The sequence below is a fragment of the Callithrix jacchus genome, chromosome 17 (assembly GCF_049354715.1).
Source record: "Callithrix jacchus isolate 240 chromosome 17, calJac240_pri, whole genome shotgun sequence".
NCBI lineage: Eukaryota > Metazoa > Chordata > Mammalia > Primates > Cebidae > Callithrix > Callithrix jacchus.
The window spans coordinates 62,078,384-62,088,636 of NC_133518.1; the positions used below are offsets into that span (position 1 = coordinate 62,078,384).

Here is a 10,253-nt window from a genome sequence, read left to right on the forward strand (position 1 = left end):
GAATTCGAGACCAGCCTGGCCAACATGGTGAAACCCTGTCTCTACTAAAAATACAAAAATTAGTGGGGCATAGTGGCAGATGCCTGTAATCCCAGCTACTTGGGAGGCTGAGGCAGGAGAATCACTTGAGCCCAGGAGGTGGAGATTGCAGTGAGCTGAGATTGGGCCACTGCCCTCCAGCCTGGGTGACAAGAGCAAAACCTTGTCTCAAAGACAAAAAAAAAAAGATAAAATTCTAGATAGAATTCTTTAGCCTTGAAGAAAAGGAAACCAGAATGTTGTGAGGAGGGTTAGAGCTGGGTCAGAGGTAATTAGTAGCTGCTCAGCAAAGGTGGTATTTGACCTGGACCTGAATGTCGTGAAGGAGGTAGTCGTATGATTCAGATACTAGAAGAACAGCATTCCCGGTTCTTAACCCTCAGAATCATGCAGTAATGTGTATAGCCAAACTTAAAATCTAGATAGGAAAACAAATAGCATTTGAAAACAGAAGAGAGAAAATCACCTACAATCTTACTACCTTAACACCACTTCTTTGTTTAGTCAGAGTGTATTCCCTTTAATCTGGGATGGTATACAAATGGATTTTGTATCACTTATCATAATTAATGGTATATACAGTAGTTAGCTCTTTTCACTTAAAATTGTAAGCATTTTCTGTGATAACCATTGGATTCTCAACCATTATAATTTCCCATTTCTTCATTATTGTCCATCCAGTGGGCCTGACATCAGGAGTTAATTTTTTTCCTATTGTACTTTTAGGTTTTTGCACAAATTGATGCATATGAGCACAGGCATCTTTGCATATGTTTTTCCTCTTCTTTTGTACAGCTTCCTTAGGATAGACTTCCTGAAATGGGAGACTTCTGTGTCAAAGGGAACACTTCATCTTAGAGCTTGCGATACAAGTTGCCAAATCATTTTCCAAAATAGGTAGGAAAAGAGATAGTGGTAGAGAGACAGAGAGATGGCAGGGGCCGGGGGTGAGGGGTGGAATATGAGTAGACACAAAGAGGAACCATTATGCTCTGTGGGTGTAGGGTAGGCTATCCTGGTCTCTTTTGCTTATTGTTGTATATGCAGTGCCTGGCACACAGTAAGAGCCCAATAATGGGGTAAGTTCAAGTTTTGCAGCTCAAGATTGATTTGCAGCTAAATTTGTCTTTGTTCCCCAAAGGAGAGAAATTTGCTAGGCAGGAATGAACATTTTACATCACTCCGCTTTTGCAGCTCTGGCTTGTGATTAAAAGAACAAAAACAAATAGATGTTTATGGAGATTAGACAGAGAAGGCAGGCTGAGCATATGCTTAAGCCTCCCCCTCCAATTCCTAGAAGGCACTTAAAAGGTACATACTCTCCTGTTATAGACCCATTTATATTTGTGTGTTCACACATCCCACCCAGCCCCTTCCCCCAGCCAGTGGATCCAGGCCATGGTAAACAAATCCAGTACTCACAGAGATGAACACAGCCTTAGGCTGGGTTCTTATAAATAGCTTCTCAGATGACTTGTAGGAAGCTGACTTATTAGAAAATATTCACAATAAGAATGGATGGGGAGCTGGGTGCAGTGGCTCACACCTGTAATCCCAGCACTTTGGGAGGCCGAGGTGGGCAGATCACCTGAGGTCAGGACTTCAAGACCAGCCTGACCAACATGTGAAACCTCATCTCTACTAAAAATACAAAAATGAGCCAAGCATGGTGGCACACTCCTGTAATCCCGCCTCCTCAGGAGGCTGAGGCAGGAGAATCGCTTGAACCCAGAAGGGGGATGTTGCAGTCAGCCAAGATCGTGCCACTGCAATCCAGCCTGGGTGACAGAGTGAGACTCCATCTAAAGAAAAAAAAAAAAAAGAATTGGGTAGGGTTATTGGGAAGTGGGACCAGGAAGGGAAGAGGCCATCCAAGGTGTGATGGCAAACAGACCCCTCAAAGGATAACCTGGCATCATACAAGGAGCTCTGGAGATAAGTACAGGTCACACCACAGAGGTGCCCCCATTGAGCAGTGAGGGGCCTGGAGAAGCCACATCTCCTGTACCCATCAGTATATAAACTGTCCCCAGGGACATAAGCGTCCAGGCCCTCTGGCTCTTGCTGTACACTGGCATAGTGCCCATCCAGCAGGCTGAGGCCCGGGCCTCCACAAAGACACAGATGCTGGCTGTTGGAGTACAAGCATTCGGGGAGCCTGTTTAGACTAAAGTGGGAAAGGGATTTGGGGGCAGGTGGATGGAGCCCTGCCAGCTCCTGCTTCAAGCTCACAACAGGAACCACCGTGAAACTAACCCCATGAAAGGAGACATCAAATTAAACAAATGAAAGAACAAGCTCTGAGAAAGTAGAGTTAATTGAAAAATTGGAAAATGACTCTAGAATAAGTTTCATCTATATCTTCATGGACAGAGAAGCAAATATTACATCTGCTCAATCAAGATCTTGAAAATTAAGTCTTTGATCATAAACTTTTTTTTTAAAGTAGATAGATTAAATAAAATGAGAGAACAAATTAGTGAGCTAGAAGATTGGCCTAAAGAACTCCCTGGAAAGAGATAAAAAGTATGAAAGAAAAGTTAGGAACATGGAAAATAATTTTGTAAATTTCCATATCCAGCTAATAACATTTCCAGGATGAGAGAACAAAAAGGATAGATAAGAGAAAATACTTTGGTCCAGGCGTGATGGGTCACACCTGTAATCCCAGCACTTCGGGAGGCCAAGGCGGAAGGATCACTTGATGTCAGAAGTTCAAGACCAGCCTGGCCAACATGGCAAAATGCTGTCTCTACTAAAAATACAAAAATTAGCCAGGTGTGGTGGTGCAGGTCTGTAATTCCAGCTACTCAGGAGGCTGAGGCATGAGAATCACTTGAACCCAGGAGGCAGAAGTTGTAGTGAGCACACCAGCTTGGGTGACAGAGTGAGACCCTGTCTCAAAAAAAAAAAGAGAGAGAGAGATTGAGAGACAAAGTACTTTAAATGGTAACTGAAGAAACATGTCTAAAGTTAGTAAAATATATGAGTCAATTAAAGTCTCCAACAAGACCAAGCAGGACAAATGAAAAATGCTGCATGAATAGTGGTGACGTTGTAGGAAAATTTCAGAACACCAAGGACAAAGAGAAAGTCCTAAATCTTCCTGAGAGAAAAGCAGATCATGCACAACAAGGAGAAGGAGAATGGCACACTGACCTCACACTTCTCATCAGTAGTTGATGGAAGATATCGAAGCTAGACCTTTAACATTCTGATGGGAAAAGGTTGTGAATATAAACCTCAAGTGCAAATATTAGTCACCTGGGAACAAATACAAGCATTTCAGAAAACCAAGAGTTCAGAAAATATACCATTCACCAGCCTTGTTTGAAAGGATTTTGAAATAATGTATTCCAACTGAACAACAAAATTTAAGAAGAGCAACGGCATGGAGAAGCAATGGAAAACGATGATGAGGAAATAAATTGGTAGGCTGTAATGTTAAGAAAAAGCAGACCAGGTGTGATGGTTCATCCCTGCGATCCCAGCACTTTGGGAGGCCAAGGCAGGAGGACTGCTTGAGGCCAGGAGTTTCAGACCAGCCTGGGCAACATAGCGAGATCCTTGTCTCTACAATTTAAAAAAAAAATTAGCTGGGAGTGGTGGTGTGTGCCTACAATCCCAGCTACTCAGGAGGCTGAGGTGGGAGGATCTTTTGAGCTCAAGAGCTCAAGGCTGCAGAGAGATGTGATCATGCCACTGCCCTCCAGCCTAAATATCAGAGCAAGACCCTATCTCTAAAAAAGAAAAACAAATATTAACCGGATTCCCATTCATTAAACAGCATGTGAACATTTATGTGTGTGCAACAAATGGTAACTTTGCTTATGATGATCTTCAAAGAAAGTGTCAATCAAGGAACACTTTCAAATGGATAACCTCTGTAATTTGTAATGAACTTTACTGAAACCTGGAAAATGCACAGAGACAGATCCACCACAGTCATGATCTGTGATTCAATTTGTACGCAACTGTGAAATTAGGGTCTGGGTGAAGCCACACACCTGAGTGTTTGTCATCTGGACTAAAGGTCTTTGTCCACTGGGATGGCATTCCACACTAGTATACACGCCCACTGATATGCATTCTCCCTTCTCAAACCACAGGTTCTCTAATTTTGTGAAATTTTTGGTTGACTCAGAATAAATCTGTATAATTTGCCCTTCTGGTCTTTCTATTAGAGCACTTAAATTATTCCACTGAAATCTGCCAAAAGCTTTCAGACCTTTAGCATTGACTGGGAAGTAAAATTGAATAACAAATGAGCTCAAGTCATCAGGGAAACTCTTGTTTAAAAATAAAGGATGCAGCTGCTTTTAAACAGTTTTGCTTCAGCCCCCACTTATTTATCACACCTCTTAGAAGTTTAAAACCATTTGCTTTTCTCTGATTGATTTGATCCTTGGATTTAGCTGTCTTCTTCCAGAGCCGGCAATGGGATGAGGGTAGCCCTCTTTGTTCACCAGCGATGACCTCTGGTTAAGACAGTGCATTTTTGTTTCCATATCAGGGATTTCAGTGATAGCCATTCTCCTGAGGGATAAGAGATTGTTAATTACTTTCTGTATTTAAAAAAAAAAGGGAGCCCGCAGCACTGCAGCTTGGCAGGTTCTCTAAAAATAGAGGCTTTAGGTTATTTTTAAAAACCCTCATCGAGGGATCATGACCATGAGTCACATTTATCTCCAGAGTTTGCCTGCTGAAGGAAAACCACATGGCTCTGTGGACATTTAAACCCTCCCTGAAACATTGCCACCTCTGCAGAACAAACAGTCCCATCCACCCATCCATGAGGAAATGGAGAAGAATTTGTGCATGTGGAATTCGAAGACCCAATTTAGCTTAAAATAGATATTTCATGTCCAGAGGATGGGAACTGTTTTCTAAGCACTAGCTCTTACTAATGTTTGTTATGCTGCTGTGTGGCTCTTTTTACTTATTGTTAGCTTTATTCTTTCACTTTTTTCAGAAATATTCATAATCTAATGAAGAAATATTCATTGAGGAAGAGCTCTATGGCCTGGGAGGTATCAGTCTTCTCTGAGACATCAATTTTACTTGCTTACAGAACATTAAAAAGAAATTTTATGTGATAAATGCATTAATCTACAGCTACTTATGATTAGGCTGTTCTGGCTAAAATGGAATACATTATCTGTAAGACATCTTTCATACTCCCAAGGCACTTTAAAATAATGAAAACATATAAAATAATATCTAAGTAATTAAAGTAATGGCAAATAAAAACTTAGCATTATATGGAATTGCCTATTGCAGTAATATATCTCTTTTTATAAGCCCTTTGTGAGATTGCTATTAATTTTTAAGTAACAAAATATTGCTCTTGAACCAAAACTGGGATATTAACTAACATATACACTATTAATTGCTTTACAAATGCAAAATGCTAAATTCTAGTTTATAAAAATAAACCTTTGAGGATATCTAATAAAATCTACACACAGTGCCTACTTCTGAACCATCTAAGGATCTAAGGAGTAGCAGAGACTCCCCATATTGCTTCATAAAAAAAGAGACACTGTGTCCCTTCTGTGAGAGTGGGCTTTTCTGCCTCAGGAAGCCTGGTATTGTCCACCCTCTCTCCCCACCTCACAGCCATTCTTCCCGTTCACCCAACCCCTTCCTTGATGACTCAGGTATTTATTCACATCCCCTTTCTGATAGTGGGTCCTCCAAGCCACAAAGTAAAACCAGCACCTTTCAAAACATTGTCACTTTTTTTTTCAGTTTAGTTTTTCTTTTTTGGGTATTTTTTTTGGGTGGGAAGGGGTTTTGAGACAGTGTCTCACTCTGTCACCCAGGCTGGAGTACAGTGGCACAATCACGGCTCACTGCAGCCTTGACTTCCTGATCTCAAGTGATCCTCCCACCTCAGCTTCCTGAATTGCTGGGACCATACCTGGCTAATATTTTGTATTTTTTTGGTAGAGGTGAGGTTTCGCCACGTTGTCCAGGCTGGTCTCAAACTCCTAGACTCAAGCGATTCTCTCGCCTCAAACTTCCAAAGTGCTGGGATTATCGGCATGAGCCACTGTGCCCGGCAGTCACCTTCTTAATAGATGGTATTCTGTCCCAGACCAGCCTGTTTTCTCGGCAACCTCTAGTCCTGCGTGTCTCACAGAATTGACCTAATGCCAGATTTTTCTTTATTCACTGAAGTCTGATTGATTCAACACGTCCTGGATTACTTAGTCCCAAATGAACTCATTTCCCTGGGGACCACACCCAGTGCCCCTTCCTACGGAACACTTAAGCCAGGAGCCTCGGGTGCGTCATTTAAGGAGGCACTCACTGTTGGAGTCACGTATATTCAGGGTTAGCATTCGTATAGCTCAGAGAGTGAGTGCTTCCTTAAATTTTGTGCCCTCCTTACCGGAGCCCTAACTTATACATAGTCCAGCTTTTCCAGCCCCCAACTTGTAAGTAGGTTTTATTGAAAATATCAAGCAACAGGTAAAGAGGGCAAAGTGAACGATTACTTAAATGTGGGTACAAGGGCCCCCTTTCCCACCATACTTTGCAAGGAACTCTTGTATTTCCTCAATACAAGAGGAAATTGTATCCTTGGAACTGATAGAATGGACTCCTCAACATTGGAAACAAATTCATTTTTAACATATGAACAATTTCTTAGCATTTCCATAAACTATTTGGAGGAAAATTGCATTCTAGGTATGTGTAAAATCACGAAAACAGTGGCGCGATCCCAGTTCACCGCAACCTCCGCCTCCCGGGTTCAAGCGATTCCCCTGCCTCAGCCTCCCGAGTAGCTGGGATCACAAGCGCACGCCGCCGTGGTGTCACCATGTTGGCCAGGATGGTCTCAATCTTCTTTTTTTTATTATTTTTTTATTTTTATTTAAGACGGAGTCTCGCTCTGTCGCAGGGATCTCGGTTCACTGCAACCTCTGCCTCCTGGGTTCCAGGGATTCCCCTGCCTCAGCCTGCCGGGTAGCTGGGACTACAGGCGCCCGCCGCCACCACGCCAGGCGAAATGTGTGTGTGTGTGTGTGTGTGTGTGTGTGTGTGTGTGTGTGTGTGTGTGTGTGTGTGTGTGTTTTAGTAGAGACGGCGTTTCAGCATGGTGGCCAGGATGGTCTCCATCTCCTGACCTCCTGATCCGCCCGGCTCAGCCTCCCAAAGTGCTGGGATTGCAGGCGTGAGTCACGGCGTTGGGCCCCTCTTACAGATTTTTAATGTATAATTCATTATAGTAAATTTCCAAGGCTGGGCGCAGTGGCTCAAGCCTGTAATCCCAACACTTTGGGAGACCAAGACAGAAGGATCCCTGAGCCCAGGAGTTCCAGACTAGCCTAGGCAATATAAAGAGACCTTGCCTCTACAAATAAAAAAAAAAAAAAGGTTTAAATTAGCTGAGCTTGGTGGTGAGCACCTGTAGTGCCAGCTACTCAGGACGCTGAGGTGGGAGGACTGCTTGAGCCTGGGAGTGAGGCTGCAGTGAGCTCTGATCATGCCACTACACTCCTATCTGGGTAACAGAGTGTGACGCTGTCTCAAAAACAAAAATAGAGGATTCTGAGAATTCCTGGAAGACGAAATAGCAGTTTATTTACATTTGTTGTAACAAGCATTTGAACACAGAATCCCTTGAGGGGATGGGAGACATCCGTTAATGCCATACAGAAGTAGTATTCTGGAAAATGCGTTTGGGAAACCATGATGGAGTAGAATGAGCATGGGATTTCGGATGGGAGACTTGGATTCTAAACCTGCTCAGGAGTGACGGGACTCAGCACTCTTATTCACCCTGTTCCCAGATCTGTACACAGAAGGAATTGGATCACGTGGAGGCTAAGGACCCTTCCAGCTGTAAAATGCAAGTGCTCTATGACTCACCTCTGTTTTTCTTTCACTGGTGACCAAGCTCCCCTTCTGGGTCCTAGGAGGAAAAGAAAAACCACCACCACCTTTGTACACAGATACGCCAGCCAGACTTGCTTCTCTTGTCTTTATTGGGCTGCAGATCAAGAACAAACTTTCAAGTGGCATTTCAAGGGACTCCAGGAAAGCAGTTTCAATCTGGAAATTTGCTCTCCTTAAATGTTTCAAAAACACATTTAGGTAAAATCAAACAGCGGGGGTAACTGAGTGCCACCCCCTCTGCTAACCCAGAGGCTGAGAAGTTTCTCAGGGGCCCCCAGCATAGAACTCCAACACCAGAAACGCCTACCAATACTGTAACACCCTACCTCTTTCAATAATTTTGCCAAGAATTAGGCTTTGGATTCTGCACCACAGTTTAGTGACTTCAGTTAATTCCAGCTTCAAGCAAACCTTGGATGTTAACACTGATTGTCAGTCTAATCTTTATTCAAATATATCAACACTTTTAAGGCCAACATAAAGACAAATATTTGCCTCTTGTGCTAAAGTAGCCAACTTTTAAACAATAAACAGACTGAGTGAAACACTAATTACCATTTTTAATCATTTTTGTCCCATGTTTTGAGAGATTTTGTCTAGCAAACTATATTTGCTAAGCAATTAATTTGTTTTCCTTTTAAAAAATTAATCCAAAATGCATATCACTTGGCTGTCTTCCCAGGCAAAAGCAGACGCTTGTTATTTGAGTTATATTTATTCATTCAGTTTTTACATTTTTATTTGCTCTTACTGTAGTTTATATGTAAGTAAATGTACAGAACTTTGAAGATTCTGTTTCACACAATACCTAATGAATACCACTCAATGCTTGCCCTGTGTGCTGCCGCTGCTGCTGTCAGAAGCTTAAAGAATGGAATTCTTTAAGGCACATTTTAATTCATTCACTCACTTGGTTTTCAGTGGACAACTGTGAGACCTTTCCTCGGGAGAGCTCGTGTCCACTGAAATTTCCTATCCTCGGTGTAATAAACCTGTCACCAAGATCCTAAAAAATTGGTGGGAGCGCTTATTAAACACAGGCCGGTGGTTCGTCACCATCCAAGGCCCTACCCTCGACTCCAAGAGCCGCTGTCAGCCCCGGGCACCCTCCAGGCTCCAGTGGAAATACCTTTCCACCTGCCCTTGAAGAGTGGCGGTTGGGCTGGCAGTTCCCCAGAGCTAAGAGACCTCCCCTCCTCCCCTCCCGTTCCCTAAGACCGTAGGGTACAGTAATGAGCACTCCGGGCTTCAGGGTTATTTTGTGTCCAGGAATTTACTGACTCATCTACCCAAAAATCGGTTATTTTGGGAGTAGATGAGTCAATATCCAAGTGTCAGGGAAACACGAAGGATAGATACAAAGATAGACACATGGAGGAATCAAACAGGCCAATTTCACCACTATCGGAGTGAATTACTGTTTCTGAGTTAGCAGCCTCCTGCCCCCACCCTGGTTTTTCCCTTTTCCCCTCAACCCACTCCTCACCTCCAAGGCAGACTTGTTAGGCTTCTGCCAGCTCATTGCCGCTGGGGAGGGATGTGCCTGGGCAGAGCAGAAACAAAGGCATCTCTGCAGCTGAAACCTCTGGAGCTGACAAAATGTTTGCTGAAGGATTGATGTTTGCAGGGAGAGTATCTCTAGGGCTAGACAGATGGGAGGAAAGGGTGAGTGGGAGGAAAGAAACCATGGGCTTTGCTTCCTAGCAGAACCCCAGGTAGGCACAAAGCTCTAAAGAGGTTTGGGAAATTTAGGAGCTGAGGGCACCAGTGTCCTGCTTCCCCTGCAGCCCCACACAGGCAGTGAGATCCCACAGAGGATATAGCTCTATGGTGCATCCAGGAAGAGCAGTCTCAGTGTCTCCCAGATTTCCACTCCATGGGAAAGCACAGAAACAGCAGAAGCGGGCCTCCACTTCAACACAGGACCCAGCGCGACAATTTGGTGTCTCTGATGACCTGGGTAGGATTATGACCAAGGACTCCCTGAGCCCCCAATACCTTGACAATACATAAGCCCCCTGAGGACAAGGAGAAATGACTTAGAGTAAGGTCCTATCACCTAGGAAGATTTGAAACTTAGAAATTGATGAGTTGTTTAAAAATTTTGTTTAAAAAATTAAGTTGTGTTTATTTTCTATCCAAGTTATGGTATGAGATTCCTATCCACCGCCTGTGGACAAGGGGAACCTTGGGTGGCCTTGCCTGGGAGCACAGGCTGGAACTTTCAGAGTTCCCTTCCCCCCACCCCCATCACCCACGTCAACTACTTCCCTCCCATCATCCCAAACAGGAAACACTTGTCTTCT

At 43.5% G+C, this 10,253-nt stretch overlaps 1 long non-coding RNA gene across 1 annotated transcript; it reads right to left on the reverse strand.

Moving 5' to 3' along the window:
- Window positions 1–3,683: 3,683 nt before the first annotated feature.
- LOC144579991 (uncharacterized) lies at window positions 3,684–9,543 on the reverse strand. Its single transcript, XR_013528799.1, has 3 exons — window positions 9,434–9,543; window positions 7,921–7,963; window positions 3,684–4,575 (listed from the first exon to the last, which is right to left on the reverse strand). It is a non-coding gene; the product is annotated as an uncharacterized LOC144579991 (long non-coding RNA).
- Window positions 9,544–10,253: the final 710 nt, after the last annotated feature.